Source organism: Lingula anatina, chromosome 3 (assembly GCF_051362555.1).
Source record: "Lingula anatina isolate TDL-2025a chromosome 3, LinAna3.0, whole genome shotgun sequence".
Taxonomy (NCBI): domain Eukaryota; kingdom Metazoa; phylum Brachiopoda; class Lingulata; order Lingulida; family Lingulidae; genus Lingula; species Lingula anatina.
This window is the reverse complement of record NC_141769.1, coordinates 30,154,216-30,172,105: the sequence shown is the minus strand read 5'-3', so window position 1 is coordinate 30,172,105 and position 17,890 is coordinate 30,154,216. Positions and strand designations below refer to the sequence as shown.

Genomic DNA, 17,890 nt, shown 5'->3' with positions numbered 1-17,890 from the left:
TACACTCATTTTACGAGTTTTACCCTCAAATAGCGTTTCTTTAGGGTTTATATTCAAAAAGTCATAAGTTTCTTGCTGTATTAATATTAGTATGTACAGCATGTATTAGTATTATGTCGTTTGGAAAAAAAGGTGTATCAAGATATATATTTCTTTTTTTAAAATTTTAGAATTGTGTTTTACTCTTCAACCCGTCTGTCACTCTCTCCCAAGTGCTTCATATATGACGGGGATTAGAAACTCTACTGGACATGTGTATTTGCATGCGAGTGTACATTTGAGCGTCACTAGCGTGTTTTCATGTACGTGTCTATATACGTGTGCATGAAAAGGTATACTATTTTTTAAAAATATTTAACATGTTTGGTACACTGTGTCTTCTGAAGTCCACGGTACAGGAGTTGGAGGGGGGTCCTTTTATTAGCTTTTTATTAAGATGAAATCTTTCTATGTCGAACTATAAAACCTTTGATTGTCTTTCATGCTTGTGAGTCAATTAGACATAAAATAATAATGTGACCAGTCAAAAAAAAATTCCACAGAAATAAAGTTAAAAATGTCAGAAGAAGCCTGCAATCAAGAAAACCTCTTCATTAACTTGTTGATTTATGGGTCTATTTCGGGATAATTGGGGGGTTTAATGTCGAGTTCATTCACACGTTGGTAATTAAGACTTGATCTTTTACATTTTACATTTTTACATTTTACATTTTGATCTTTTACAGAGATTCTGTGTCAAAAACATGGGCGTATAGCAACTTTCACTATTCCTGTTTAAATAATTCACCTGCAAACTCATAAGTTTTTCTTATCCCGAACTTAAGAACAAGTATGGTCTCTTAATTAAAATCACAAGATCTGAGCATTTTTCACCGCCTTCTGTATGTTACTCATAGACGTATTACTCAGTAAATCATCTGCTGAATTAGTACTTACGCAACATTACAGAAATGCCAGGTAGTCGACGGTAGCAAAAACATGTTTTTGGAATAAATTTAGGCAACCTGCACCGAAACACGAGGCGCGTTTCCAATCAACTTGGGTCAATCTAACTATCGGCTGGATGTGTATGCAAGTGTGTGTATGGGCGCTTTCTGATCTTGGGGAGGGATCTTATGGCAAGCACCTTTCTTTTATCACAACGCCAGTGGTGGGCCGACAGAAGGATTGGAATTGCCGTCTTTGGTGGCCTAATCGTAATCAGAAGGACCGCTGAGATGGATCGTACCAAAATAAGTCGACCCGACCATACTGGGAACACGAACAAAGAGCTCAAGCTACTGGATAGCAATTAATAATGGTTCCTACAAAAGTGTTAAACCGTTTCTCTGATATGAGGTGCGCTGAAAAATGTTCTATTAGTCAGAGAACCGCATGCAAATATGTAGACGCAAAAGACGAACTGACTGTTTCTTCAGACAAACAGACGGTATAGGATCTTGTCGAATGGCAGACTTGCTATTCACCGTTCATTTGAATAAATTCTTTGAGCAGGATCCAAGAAACGGTGTATGTATTTGGCTGGATAAAGAACTCCCAAGTAGCAACATAAGGTCTGTTTAAACTCGTATGTTCAAACCATTTGAACCGTTCTGGCTTAAAAAGCGTCACCAATGCGAGCTCTTTGAGTGGGATTACACAGGGACTACTTTATCTCAGACCATTACAACTCTACTCAATCTAGTCATCTTATTTTATCGTCAAGTGACGACCCAAAACCGTTTTCATTTGTGCCTCGTCCAAGAATGTCTGGATATTAAAAGAACTGTCTCTCAGGTGTATGTGCCGTTCCGTGTAGTAAGCAACCCGGAATGTGTCCATCTTTATTTAACATATTGATAACTTGTTTTTTGCCAACATGCCCCTGGTACGTGTATCCTATGAAGGACAACTGTCTATTCGTCATTCATCTATGAATATCCAGAATAATTTTATATGCACATAAATACCATAACATAGTAACCATAATATATGTTTATGTTTAGGATTGGTGTGCGTGCATTTTTTTCTATATGAACCACACCCCCGTTCTCCAAGACACATCAATTATATCACATGGACTGTACTGCTGACTTACTACTGAAAGCGTTTTGCAAACAAGGTAGATGGTTTCACAAACTCATCCTATATAACGTTTCTGTGGGTAAAGGATCGTTTGTTTGTTGTCATCATTTGTCTGACATGTAAAAAGACGATTAATTATCTTATTTCAAACTTACGAGCTTGTATGACAAGTGATATGACGCTATTTCAACGTTATATTGGACTTGAAAACTAGACGCGTACTTTTACATCATATTAGTATGACCTTCAAGGTCAATGCCAACGTGATGCGTTTCGGGCATACAGTAGAGCTATTCGTCAGAGTAACAAGGGTTAAGTTTCTCAAACCTTTGTCTACGTGATGTTCTTTTGAGTGTCTGATGGAGTGCGTCAAAAACAACCCAAGAGAGCATATGGTCAATGTGTACGAGTGTGAAAAGCTTCATTCTTTCACTCTGGTTTTTGCTTGACTAGGTGGAAAGCTGCCGCGTGGTTTGCGTTATCTTTCAAATGCTTTCCATTTTACACAACAGTTACTAGCATTCTTATCTCCTCGCTTAAGGTTGTTTATTAGTTGAGGCGCGTTCTCGAAAGGAAACTTTTATTATTTCTATTTCTAGACACCGCGTGTCTGAGGGAATAATCTAAGTCAGGTCCACAAAAAACATAGAAAGTGTGGCAGCAACGAGTTCACCCTTACACCTACAGTCGCTGACTACAACCGAATAACATTGAACTCAAATGAACTTGCCATAGTTCACCTCTCTCTCTTTCTCAAAAATTCTCCACAGATTCTTGCAGACAGACGATTATGAAAAAGAGGGTTTGGCATGGGTGTTTCACTATATTTGTTAGCTACCTTCAACAACACATCTCTTCGCTTGCTGCAGATGCGCTAACAAGGTGACAATTTAGACTTTAAAGGGATAACAACGTAATAACCACAAATTCCACAATAAATACCTGTAAACAACACAGAGAAATATGATGATTCCATTTTATCACCAGAATGGCGGTTAACGCAATTATTCTGAAATCTCTGCTTGCCAGCGGACCACATGGACCTTCATAGATGGCCACCTTAAATAATAATCCCTTAAGAGATTATTACAAAAAAAAAAAAAAAAACACTTTAAAAAGTCGACTAGCTTTGAATGTGGGAACGGATTCATTAACCACCGGTAAATTTGGGAACATCATCGTTTATCCCTCGAAAATCCGCTTTATGGCACTTTTCCCGCCAAAAAGTAGAGTTGTTATACCTTTAACTTAACCATCCATTACTGCCATCAGAATGACTCGTTAGTCATCAAAGATTCATGCATTAACCTGGTTGTGCACATTTGCAACCTGCGATATGAGAGTTCAAGGTTTTATGCGCAATTTGACTTAATATACCAGCTTTCAACATTGAATGTTTTGTTCCCCTTTAAATGCCACAAATAGAAAATGATTGCCTGCCATCACCTCAATTACCCTTTCAAACGTTCAGATGTAAGCATTGAACACTGGCTGATCTTGGAAAGGGAGGGTAAAAATTTGATTTTACCGGTCACCGCCCTCCCATCCCCCCCTCCCCCCCCCCCCCCCCCCCACACACACACACATGGATGCGTGCATACACTCACTCCACTCTGTCGTTAAACACAACCAATAATAGATCGTTGATACCAGCCAAGATCCACCAATTGTGGATCCCATATTCCAGCAATAGCCGGTGTCTCCTCTCCGCCCGCCAGCTCATTACATTCATGCATTCGGTAATGGCACGCTCATTGATGCGACAATGCGGTGATTTATTGCATTTCATAGCTTCTTAATGACATCATTAAATGGTCTTACTATAATTGGAATTTTATATTGCGACAGTATACTCCTTCATTATCCCATCCTTTTAAGTCGATCATCGTCTTCAGTTTCATGTCGCGTAACGAAATTGAGGTGCGAAGGTCCGTTTGTTTACCAGACCATGCAATTTATGTTCCTCTGCCTGTTACCATAGCCCTAGCCTACATTGTAATGGGACAGTAACAGAAACGTTTCTGCACACCCCTCCCGGCGCACCTTAAACCCGAAATGAACCCTTTTAGGTTCCGAAAACAACATTAGCAGCTCGTAATGAAGAGAGGCTAGAATGATGGCATCGTATATCAGTGATTTGGGCTTGCAAGGCAAATGCAGCACGGCTTTTCACAATGGTTAGGTGACTGAATTGTTGAACCAGTTTGTCCACTAACAATAGATTGACAGTCCGTAGCTGACAGGTCGTGATGACCTACTGATGTAGGTCTATATATTCGGCACTCTTTGTGAGAAATTTTGGAGAATTTAACCCTTTGATATACTGGCTGATTGACTTAGCTTTTATATATGTGTGTTTGCTATTGGCATACATCTCGAGACTTTTGTGATACACATAGTTCACCATAACAGCATGAATTGAACCCACGCCTGATATCATATGAACAAATGTGGTTTCAGCATTTAGAAAAAAAAACGCCCTTTTGTTTACTGACAATATCCCATTTTTCAATGTTACTTTAAAAATATTTTTTCTTTGAAATTTGTTTCTACCCCGGTACATGCATTGAAAACCAACATGTCAGGCAGATATATATATATATTTTTTTGTATATTTCATCCTTGAACTTGATGCGTGCTGCTCACTGTATTGGACTGAACTGTTTTATGGTAATGGGTGGATGGATGCAAATGACACGTGCACATATAATATCGAATATGTCAACCGTATTGGTGCGCTGATCTATGGTGCACTCACATGAGGGACGTTGACTTCAAGGGTGGTGGGAAAAAGGCCCATATCACGCGGAGAGAACAAAGCACAATGTGTCCAAATGTGTGGATATTACTCAGTTGCTACGCGAAATTGATTGCCATTTAGCTACATTTCATGTACTTACGCGACTTGGGGCGAAACTGCAGCGTATTAGATTAATGCCGACTCCATGAGGTGATACTGCTAGAGTTCCCCGCCTTACACGCATGTGATTATCTATTTTAGGCCACCAAACAGGTTATAAATAAGCTCAGGTGGGCTCCACTTGTACTGGAAAGAAACTTTCACATTAAGCAACCGCAAATGTTATTGAATACTTATTTGACCATTAAGCGCCGAATCAGCTGACTAAAGTTAAATGCTCGCAGAGCTTCGCCCATGGGCAGTCGCTACCCTCTACCAGGGTTGGATATTATATAGGGAAAAACGGAGAAATTCAGGCCAAAATGACCGTTTATTTTTCTAGAGACATATCTGTGAATATCTGTGAAAAATTAATCTGTCACCCTGGTGGAGGGTAGGCAGTCGGCGTGGGGAGAGGAGGGGGTAAGGAGTGGAGACGAGGGAATCAATAAGCGACAGAAAATAAATTAGATCTATTTTACCCTTTGTTTAAAAAATCCCACAGAGTATTATCTTGAAAATAAGAACCAGGGAAGCAGTTGCTTGACTTGTGATGGTACTGGTAGAGATATAATGGAATAGTGTAGACTGTTACGTCAGGGACACGGCCTCAGGTGGTGGGAGCGCAACATGGCGTTGGGGAAATACAGAACGTGCGAGAACCCAGCTCTTATTTCTCTCTTCTGACTTTTTTAGTGTTGTGCTACTTTGCTCGTGTTACATATCATCAACATGCCGTTGTTCGGTGCAATTTAATTTTGCTAAGCTAATACATCAAAGGCTGTCACGAATTGAAGGAGATTGTCGGTGATGTGTTGCTCGTTGACATATACGGGTAATCCCTTGTTGCATTCTAACAACACGCCGCGTAATGTCACCACACCGTAACATCTATGATAAAAACGTGTTTGAGGTGCAATAAGTTTTGCACTATTCCCACTTTTGCCGTTAGAGGTGCCTGGAAAAAATACCGTCTGTCAACAAAAAAGACGAGCTACGCTGTCATGCCATTGTGTGAGAGCTTTTTATACTATTCTATTAAAAGACGGAGTATAACGTAGTCATCTGAAGTCCTCCATACTTTTTTTATTCCAAAAATAAATGAAACTGATACCTCGTTTTGTAATGTGAAAGAAAATGACGTTTCTATCAACAAGGCTATACTTTTGAACGTCAGAGTTTTATATTTGAAATAAAAAATTAACAGTGTAGAACCATGTGTATGTCCGTCAAAGAGGCTTTAAAGTAGGAGTGGATTCTGACCATTAAACATTATCGCTTTATTTCACAATTTCATAAAACCAGATGTTGATGAGTCTCTTAATGCTTCTGGTCCATTATGATTTAACAGGTGCGGATTACTAGCCAAGTACAATAACGAATTAATTGCACTGGAGAAAATACTCTACAGTTCATCAATCAATAGATACTTTATTTTCATCACGGATCAGACACAACAACAAACTCGAAAGTTCGACTATTCTGACGATTATGCAATGGCGATCTCTAAGTCAATACGTCTGGGTCACTGAGAGTAATAAAACACTCAGCTGGACCTACAGGTGTCTCAGTGGACTTAACTCAGAATAACAAAGCCGTCACTTTAACACAGCGGTACTTGACTAACAATAATGGCTAGACGGGATTGGTATCATTTTACTGTATTAGTATTTTTTTCTATTAAAACAGAGTTTGAACAACTGCCAGTATTTCTAGCATGATGTTTTGCAAATTACAAACGTGCGAATTGGTGATAAAGGGTTAAACTGACTTAATGAAAATAAAAGAAAAAAGAAAAAGAATCCCATCAAAATCCTGTAACTGTGAATCTCCAAAGGTGCAAGATGTTCCTTTAGAATTATTGTGCAAACTACAGCCTTCATTAAAAATGTTTATTGTTAAATATCATTAATGAGATATTATAGGTTATGACTGCGGTGAATAGTTTTTTTTTCAAGCTATCATGCGGTAATCTACTGATTAGTTAATAACAGCGAAACAAACCATCGGGGAGAGCTATAGCAAAGATCAATTTTTTATAATGAAACCTTACAAGAAAAGGTCAAGACGGCGCTATTTCCTCGTCAAAAATTCATCAACTTTCCAATAGATATGTAATGTAGTGTATAGTTCTAAGCCAAAGCTGCGGTTTGACAAGCTTTTCTGTTAAGATTGCACTAGATCTATGGTCGTGCCCATTACGTGTTTTTACCCGATTTCCAGTCCACGGCTATCCTGCTATGAACGCAGATAGAATCGCTGGAAGGTAGTAGAGGAGAAATGCCTATCTATAGTTTTCAATGTTGAAAGCGTTCTTCAGGCTCCTGTTCTTGAGAGCATATTTCTAAGGCTATCCGGTCGTCGGTCCGGAAAGGTTACGGTGTTGAAACAGCTGCCCTGTACATTAGTAAAGTGGAAAATAATAAAGTAGATGCCTAACCAATGCCTCGTGCCGCCCGTTTCAGGTAGCATAACATTACATGTGCACGTGTCTACCATACAGGACCCAGCGTTTTCAACTTTCACTTGAGCTAAATGGTTTAGTGTATTTCTAGGCTCTTGCAGAGATCAAAATTTTCTTTTGTCACATCATATGTCATATTGTGCCGCACTAATAATCGTGGTTTTGTGTCCTTGGCACGTACAAGTTGACCCTGTCTTTCGCAAAAAGGGATAGAGCCGTGTTAAAGAACAATTCGCGTTAAAGAATGATTCCCAATTCCAAAAGACGATTGGTTTTCCATTTCTGATATATCTCAAGAATTTGTCATATTGTCATTTTGAATATCTCAGATATATTCAGGTCTTCTGAAGTAGTCTTTAAAATGGTAGCTGAAAATGGATGATGCATTTTGATTAAGGAGCAAACAGCGGTCACGAGGAGCGGTATCATGTTTTACAATCGAATAAAAGGAGTAAAACATCGGGGAAAAGCAGCAGGGAAAAACAGATAAACGATTGTCGACCTGTGAAAGTAGAGTGTTCTTCCTTTGAAAACAGACACGCTGGGATGTTTCTTAGTTTGGTGCTCACCATGAAGAGAATCGGCCTCCCCGGGTGGCGTAAAACGCGCGTATATACATCTCCCAGGGCACCCATTCTATGTAACCTATAACGCAGGTGCGTTCTCGTGAATGTGAGTTTTTCCGCGCAGAGAGAGACAAGAATTTATCGGCATGCTTGCTATGCTTGGCTGTATGCCGGTCAGACATCAACATGCAGACTGTAAAGGACAGGCATACACGGTCTTACCGTTGTTTTTGTCTGGTCAAATTATAAATATTATCAGAAATGGTATCAATATAGACACAAAAATGATCACAGATTTCATAGCTATCATTCCATCAATACCCCCCCACACACACACACACTTGACACACACACACACACACACACACACACACACACACATCAACATGTGCACGAGCAACATGAAGATCAAATACTAAAAAGACGTTTGGTCAACAAGGACAAAGTTACATTTTGATCAGTCTTTTTAAAATTAGCCTCGTGATGCATAGGCGATCGCCCTTACATAAATAATCTTAAACTGAAGCATACACACACACGCACACTTGTGTACACATGAGTGCACCCACTCAAACACTAACACATTAATCACAACCTTTTAAAATGTTTTCACGTACGAGAGCACATGTGCACGCAAACGTACAAAACAAAGGTGCCCATACATCGCCACATACTAAAATTTCCTACAGAAGCATATATACAAAACACACATACACACACACACACACACACACACACACACACATGTACATACACACAAACACACACACACACATACTCCCATAAACAAATACACATCGGCCAGATACAAATACAACGGAAAGTCAGCCAAGTATCAGCTGATGCGGTCAACTTGTTATTTTTAACATACAACCGCAGAGGGCATGTTGTCTGGTAATATGTACTCTCCCTAAGGGCAACCCCTATAGGCGCATAGATATGTGCTACACCAACAAATAGCAGCTTGTTTTGCCTGCTTAATATCCCTACATTGTGCTTTAGGATGAAAACGACCAATATGGGAAGTTTCATTAGTATTCAGGCTCTGAATTATGATCGTTGTAAAAATGATAATGCTGTTTTTTACTGCCCGCATGATTAGATGCCAACCTTTATGTTTGCTATGAAGCTGCTTTGTGACTTGACAAGATGTATACAATTGTTTGTCTGCATCGTTGTATGTAGTCTTGTATATAAAGAGAAGGGGGTGGTGTGTCTTTTTTGAAAATACGCTTACTCAGTAAGGACAAATAATATTACGACCTAAAAGCATAGATAATATCTTCATGTTATTATTCATGATTGGGTCGTTCAAATAAAATCAATGCGCCATCATGGAAGGTTAGCGACATAGGCCTGGAGTATCTTGTTCAATATTATCTCAGTAAAGCGGCATATTACAACAGAGTACGAGGGCACGGCGAAGATGGCACTGAAATATTTATCTCTAATGTGCAGCTGGAGGCGGTACCAGTGATGCATAGCGCAGTGTCATTTAGTCGACTAACTGCAGTGTTAAGTAGGTGATACAGAGATGAGTAACCCCCGCGTAGTAGACCCCTAATAATAACGCTGGTGAAGATTATGATGTTACTACTTTTGCAGGTTGCTTATTCTTTTCTGTTTGACAGACTGGGTTATAATAATAATAATAATAATAATAATAATAATAATAATAATCAACGCAAGGAAGTTGTGTCGTCACTTTAGATATCTATCATCTGCGGTAAAAATGCATCATTTTAAAGAGCATATCAGTGTACGCAAAGAAAATAAGGCATTATTTTTGCATTATTTCTTAAATAAAGAATCTAATAGTATTCTGAAAAGACATCTTGGGTTAAGAATACCGACAGAACAGATACAGTGGTAGTGAACACACGCTGGGCAGTATACAGAAGTTATTGAAACACCCTGAGGATCCGGGTGACTGGGGTGTATACTGTATGCATATATACAAACGTTATTCACAGTCTGTTCTGCAAAACTCGATGGCCACGGAAGAAAATTGACGTATATATCTACACGACAGTCCCTATGGTGCATGTAGCCTAAATAAAAAAACATGTCGCTCAAGCAGCTTCTAATTTTAAAATGTACCAGACGGTATGGACATTAGGTGTATTCAGACGAGGTCTAACGTAAAAGGGAAATGAGCTTAAAATGTGCTATCAACTGAAGAAAGTTATTAACCAACGATAAAGTGGTTTGATATGGAATATTGTACGGATGGAGATCAGATAACGAAGTGAATGCACTGCGCGTGCATGTAAAATCGTCGCATATCATCCCAGTTGTCTAATGACGCTAATAAGGTTATTTTTGGTTTTAAGTTGATTTCGGCCTGAACGGGTCCACGGTCTTCCATTCCAGACAGGAAATTCAGGTAACAGTCTGGAGACAACGGAGCCTGGCCTAAGGAACTCCTCCTAGTGGTAAAAAACAGCACAAATCAGCCTCTAATGAAACCAGCAGACGCAGGTGTTATTTTCCCATCAGAGACGGTGTAAGATGGATGGGTTATCATAGGGAAGAATAAAGATCAACTGTTTTTTCGACCTACTAATAAAAAAGCGTAGCAAATGGAAATGGCATTTTAGCATAGTGTATTACCTGGTAATGAAAACATGCGGCCACCAGACAACAGAAACTGACTCATCAAAACTTGTCGAAATGAGACAATCTTTCTAAGCCGAGTTCGCGCGGCAATGTGTCCAAATATAATAATAAAACATTTTACTGCTGGGAAATCGCATAGATTATAGACACTGATTCTCTAATGGTACAGTGTTATTCAATGCAAAGATGTTACGAAAATAAAAATGTTGAAAATCACAATGGTGGACAAAAGATCGGAAGGAGTGTAAAAGAAAATATCAGTCATTTAAGCTGAGGGATTTCCAAAATCAACTTGGATATTAATTAATCTGTTTATAAAATTTTCTTCATGAAAATTCTATCACGTTTTCTCAGAAAATGGTCAAGTCTCCCATATCAACCGAGAATCAATAATCTAAAGTTAGGCTATGTAAACTGAATACTTTCTAGGACCCATAAAAATAGCTGGAACCTAACCAGTGTAAAACGAGTTTATTTTTTCAAAGAGCTCTTTTTAGCTGTGTTGCGTTTCCGACAGCTTCGGTGATTTCAAAAAGAGAAGACATAACAGATTATACTAAAAATACGATGAAAGGCATGTTAATCTGATCCTAAATCCTGTAAAGTAGTTGTACACGTAAGTGACGTTATGGTATGATATATGTATTATGCCTGTCATGCAATACCAGCTGATGAACCAGCACCAAACATGTCCTTGTCTCTCAATAATGGCCGCGTTCACAACAGCGGACTTTCTAGTCCGCGGATCAAATATGGCCGACCCTCTTGCATGCTTGTTGCGTAATCCCCGTGGTGAATTTATTCAGTGTCTATTAGGGGATTAGACGACAAGCTTAAAGTGGGCCACCATTTCTGATTCGCGGACTAACTAGTGTTGTGGATGCGGCCTATGGTCCCATTCAGAATAGGGGACTAACTAGTCCAAGGGCCAAATATAGCGACCCACTACAAAGCTTGCCGTCTAATCCGCTAATAGACACTGAATAGATATCCCGTGGGGAAGTATTTAAGTGGATCGGCCATATTTGACCATCAGACTAGTTAGTCCCCTATTCTGAATGGAGCCTTTAGTTACTGGTACCCTTAGTGCATGTGCTGGTGGTTAATGTAATTTGTCACAGTCTTGACAATCGACACGTCTATACTTATCGCACCCACACCTAGTTTTGTTCAGTTAAGGTTCACCAATGAGGTGAAAAAAACATGTAATGTGATTTTGTAAAAAAAAAAAAAATGGGGGGCGGAGGGTTGTTATGCCACAACAGGAATTTCATGAAATTGTTTTGCAGTCGTGACTCTATATCTTAAGGATCCAGAAATAAATACATCAGTTTTATGGTTTTATGATGATTTTGTTTGAGTAAAATAAGATAGGAAAATGCAAATTATGACAGAAAAACTACACTTTTCTATTTATTTGATCACGACCCATCCTAAGTCATGTGCTCTAAATACAATAGCAAAGATGATTTTAAGGCATAGATTAGCGTCTCTTGGCTTCTTGTCAATGTACTAACAAAACAAGCCTGTAAGTTACTTTATACATTATTATATAGGCGTGCTTGAATGATGTTAAAGCTTATATAACAAAATTCAAATTTTCCCTTTCAGATACTTTTTCAGATCCTTTTTCTTAACTTCCACAAAATTATGTTTACTATGCACTTTCGTATGCCCCCACCTTATCTCCTATAAGGTTACTGCTGTCACTGAAAATGTTACGTAATTTTAATGATATTAGGCATTTCCTCAGTAGGTACAATGCAGGATCTCTGCTTCCCGAGACATTGCTTCAATACGTACGTCATAGGAGTTTCAATTGTCGTGGAAAAGGAAATCAAATGATATAACTGAAACGACCTTTAAAAGAATGGCGTCTGTTGCCGTAATATATCAGTCGACACGACCTCACGCTTCCACAGGAAGCAACTCTCTATCAAACCCCAGGATTTCTGTGCTGTGGTACGTGATTTGTCAGAGGCTATATCATTATCTGGAGACACAATGTTTCTTGTGTAGTTTTCCCCTGTTCAGAAAAAAAATCTGATAACCACACAACTGACAATCAGCACAGACCTGTGGTAGTGATAACGTGCCGACAGTTATTTGTTCCTGCAACCTTAGTAACCACCCGGTAAGAAGCTAGACGTACAGCCTCTTCAAATTAAATCTTTACATTCTCTCATTTTCGGAAGAATTTTAGTTTTTACCAGCTGGAAATGATTAGAGAAAATTGTTTACAGTCAACAGCAAAACAAACAGCATTTCACGGTTACATGAAAATTTCCACCAAAACTGCAAAAATTTGAAATGACGTTAATTTTTCAATCAGACACTCAAAATGTTATTCTAATATTTTTCTTAACATACTTTAAACATTCATAATTTAAACATACGCCACGTGATCCTTTCAGTCGCTGTTTTAGACTTTAACTAAGTTAAAGTCATAACATGTTACAAATGGAGTCCCAATAAAAATGGCATGCTATACCCGGATAAATCATTGCCACTCAAAAACCAAAACATTTGGAATACCTCATACCTCCGTCTAAGCGTTTAAGGTGTCAAGAAAGTTCTATATCGAAGGACAATCTGAAATTCACACTGTGGCCCAGAGCTACCATAACTGGGTTCCCATACCTAAATCGATCCAACGTGATCGATCCATCTCCAAGGGGTTTCTTGCTAAATTGCTTTCAGCTTAAGCGGTTTAGATGTTTGGCACGTCTACTGAAGCTGCTAAACGAAAGTTAATTACCCCCTAGCCGCTTCAGTAGGCGTGACAGGCATCTAAGCCGCTTAAGTTGATTGCAATTTAGCGTGAATCCTTTAGGAGATAAAACGATCCACAGTAAGTACGAAAGGGTCTGGGAATGGTCCCTAAGTATGCAAATTTGCACTGCGTAACCCGACAACCAGACATCGTAAAGCTAAAGCCCGTCAACAACTTTAGTGTCATTTACTATTTATTGCATTCAGATGTTTGAATTTAGAACCATGCTGTTGTCGTCATTTCTTGTTATTCAGCCTAAGGGAAACAGTAGCGCGCTATAAAAGTCAGTGCTTTTCCTTTTTTCTTTTCTTAAAGATTAAATGGCAGACGTTTTGCACTATTTGTAATATTCTAGGGGTGGGTGAGTGAATCAGTTACGCGTAGGTGGAACAGCTCACATAATTTTAACTTCGATGACTCTTTGTGTATTCAAGCCGTGTTTGATAGACTTGTGAATTATAAATTCGTCTGCGTGTTTTTTATTCTCAGTTTTATAGGAATGAGAAAGGGGGTGGGTGGGAGGCTTTGAGTGTTACAAGATTTTTCTTTCCGGCGTTCAAATACGTTGCTGCCCTGAGAGAAGGGGATAGGTTACCTAGACATAATAATAATAATAATAATAATAATAATAATAATAATAATAATAATAATATTAAGTTTAATGCAGCTTATACACTAGGGACATCTGGTGACAGAGTACATTGCAGACATTCAAACTGTTCTTCATACATTAATAATGTTATAGTAATTGACACCAAATCTCAAATTTTAAATCTTCTATGGCAACGCAAATTACTGACAGCAGGTAGGCTACAGCAGTGTTACAGAGTTCTGTGCCATCTTTCCTGGACGCAAAAACCAAATCTTCATGGTTTATTCAACAGTGTGTACATGATGTATTAATGACTAGATTTTTTAAATGGATTTAATATAAAAAACTCTACAAAGAATGACAGTATTAACAATTTTAAGAATCTGTTAGTTAGGACACATGTTATACGGAGTCAGTTGCACAGATATCCCCCTTTCTCCGCGTCCAAGAAGGGATACGCCCATCCACGTCTGTGTCACCCACCTCCCAGCTGTGACCCCAGCGTCTCACCTGTAGTGTTTACGGACGCTGCCCCAGTTCCCAGGTACAGGTATGAATGAGTCATCTTTACCAAGGGGTATGCTGGCTCGCCAAAACCAGTGAGACGGGTCGCATGAAGCTCGATTTGGCAATATGATATGACCTTGAAAAACCTTTAATTCGTATTCAAAACTTTTTTTCCTTTTTCGATTGATGACTCAGGATAGGCCCAATTTAGTCTTTACAAATGCAACTTTGAAATTCTAAAAGAAAAAAAGACGCAATGTCAGACACTTGTTTGAATGAGCCATTTTTCACCTGGGGTCCCGAGTGCATTATTCCATTTAACTCCTCCAATGGAAGTGTCACCGCGCGTCAATGCCAGACCCATTACCTAACGCTGTTTCCCACTTATCGATTTCATACTATAATGTTATTGGATAAAATTACTTATTCATCTCGTACTCCCTTCAGTTACACACTAATTTATGATTTGTCTTGCTTGTTTTCACTGCTCTGCAGTGTGCTGTAGAGAATTCATATATGTCTGTAAGTCTCTTTAAGTGTGATTGCCCATCGAAGAGGCTACTTTTCTACTGATGTGCTACTGTTCATCAATTACTATGAAACTGATATAAAGCCGACGTTGAATATTTTAAGCATTTTTATTGAATGGAGTCGAAAAACGATTAAATGACATTTCAAGAGACAGTTGCATAATGATATTGATTTATCAGATGTATCGGATTATGATTTTTATATTGACTACATTTTCTAACAGTCAGTTGTGACTTCATTCTGACATGCGACAAAGAGAGTAGACGCAGGAGAGTATGGTAGCAAAAAAGTGCTTCCGCAACGGGCATAGGGTGGGGTCGGAGCCTCGAACGTCTGGATTCCCCAAAACCCGTGGAACTCGTTTCTGCAGCCCCCACAATTCGCGTTGACCGCTTGGCGTCTTCTGGGGCCGGTCCCAATCCTGTCAGACCAGTTCCCCCGGTCTATGAGTCCTGCTTGGCTGTCTTTTGTTGGCATTTCTCTTTGAGGTTAGGTGGTGCGGTTTAAACTTCGGTACACCAATAAGATGCCACTGTTTCCTAGTTAGGGCTAGACTGACCTGTTTCACTATAAGCGGGGGAACAAATAATGTTTGTTTATCTTCACCTTCCTGAACTGCTACCTACGCGAAAAACGAGCGCGTGGGTTGGGGATTGACACAAACAAGAAAAGCGCCTGACTCGTATCAGATACAACAAGTTTGACATAGTCAACTCAAATCTCCTTTTTTATTCCTCTAAATAAAAGCAACTGACAAAATCTATGAATGATGCTCCACCCTTAGAATTGCAGCTGCTACAGGCTGTCTTATTTAGCAATGGAGTCTTTTGCTATGTGCATGACTCGCAAACCACAAACGGAATTCTTTACGCAAAGTCAGCCAACTACATCGTTCTCTTTTCCAATCCATCGCCTCCAAGTTATAAATGACGCCCTTGCTCGGCAGTATTATGCGCACCGTCCAAGTCAACCGAAAACCAACAACAAAAATTGTCTACAAAAGCCAGCTAAACAAACTTTAGTCATTTTTGCAGTTATATTATAATGAGCTGTAGTTAACCTTGCTTCTTGTTTGATGGCGTTATGACCACCGTCAAAGCAACAACCCAAAGTCAATACACAAGTCGGTCATCTGTATTTTATTTCTGTTTTTGTGACGTTCATTGAGAAAACTAATAGCCGTGCATGTAGACACGGCATCCCAGCACCGACACAAAAACAACATTTTCACGGTTTACTGCATGTGAGGCTATTTTTTTTTTATTCGTATTCAAATCAAGGCCCTGGTAATAAGCGACAAAGACATGGCGTTCGATTAAGCTATGCCCACAAGGGTCAGATTTAAAATGACTTCAACTTCAAGTGCTGTGTTCCGTTTATCTTGACAAGCAGAGGGGATGATAAGAGGATATAATATCTTTCGTTTATATCGACACCGCGTCCGTCGAGGTGTAAAATGTCAATGAGGGTGTAACTCACTGTTAGGACGCATTCAGAAAGGGTTGATCCTCGAACCAACAGATCCGCGGATCATATATGGCTGCCCCACTTGAAAGCTTGCCGCATAATCCCTTAATAGACACTTAATAGATTCCCAGCAGGGATTGTGCAGAGAGCTTTCGGGCAGATTTTATTCACGGATCAACTTTGGTTGTGAGTGCATCCTTAAGGTGAACGCTTTGGAGAATACAGAGAAATCAGCCCCACATTCCGGATGCACTCATGTAATTCGGTATTGCAAGAGACAACTTCAACTTTCTGGGATTCAATACACTGACATTATATTTTCTTGTTGATCATTGGGCACTGCAATAGACGTTATAATGCTGACACGTCGTGCCTGTAGAATTAATTCAAACTCTGGGGGAAGGAGGCAACTGGTGCAACTTTGTTGTCGGAGTTAAAATATCGCTATGTCTGCGTATATTTTTCAAATCCATTTTTATCCATGTATTTCTCCTCAAAAATCGACTATGTCTCACAGCGCTTTAATATGATAATTATGACACCCCTTCCTTATATTGCTGTATTAAATTTTGATTATCGTATTATCTGGTAGTAGTCACATGAGGCATACAAGAAACTAAACCCAAACTTGTGTAGCTGTAGCACGAGTCACTGTAGACCAAATTGTTATTTATAGTTCAATTTTTCAACTTACCTCTTCATAGTGTTTCAAAAACACCAAAATGCATTGTGGGGCCGTCAAATGGTAAGTACTGTATAAAGGAGTGAGGAAAAAAACGCACTGTTGGACGGCATAATACTAAATTACTTCACAGAGGGCTAGTCTGTTTAATCTGCACTCAAACCGACGTTAGGTTCGTGTCTGAACGCGCGGCACGACTTTAAGTGATTATCACACATTGACATCTCGATCACTAGCCTTCTGAGGCCATCTGATCCCCAGATTCAGCAACTTCACTAAATGGATCCGCCCCTATTGAGCATTTGATCCCAGGGTGAATCATTTCATTCTGATCGGAAATTCATTTCTGTGATTCATGTTTACATGCCTGAATTGAAAACATTGCTTGTCTAGAAATCTGGTCTGTACAAGAAGAAGAGTGTCAAAATATACATGCTAAAACGCGTTGCAGTTTCTGTTCTCAGCCCACAACCAACATCGAAGGGAAATTCCTGACCGATTTCTAATACCACCACAAACATATCCACTGATGAGTGAGTGAGGCACACGTATATCTTTACCTTACCGTTTGATCCGGAGCCCACTCAGTAGAGGGTGTCATTTAGGGATCAGCGAAAACTGCATTATTTATTTATGATAAGAAACAAATTGTAGTCTAGAAAAGGCAATTTGGCATGTCTTATCGTTCTATGATTCATCTATTCTGACAGTTGAAAAAACAACCTT

At 39.2% G+C, this 17,890-nt stretch overlaps 1 protein-coding gene across 2 annotated transcripts in view; it reads right to left on the bottom strand.

The window, feature by feature from the left end:
- Positions 1-17,374, bottom strand: part of LOC106175254 (uncharacterized) — a 31,321-nt gene extending 13,947 nt beyond the window's left edge. The window contains exon 1 of one of the 2 annotated variants that reach the window (XM_087008518.1): positions 17,177-17,374. The gene's annotated coding sequence lies outside the window, so the exon portion shown is untranslated. Of the gene's footprint in view, positions 1-4,964; positions 5,106-17,176 lie in introns of those variants that run through there. The other variant, XM_087008517.1, reaches the window with a different exon arrangement.
- Between the last annotated feature and the right edge of the window lie 516 nt (positions 17,375-17,890).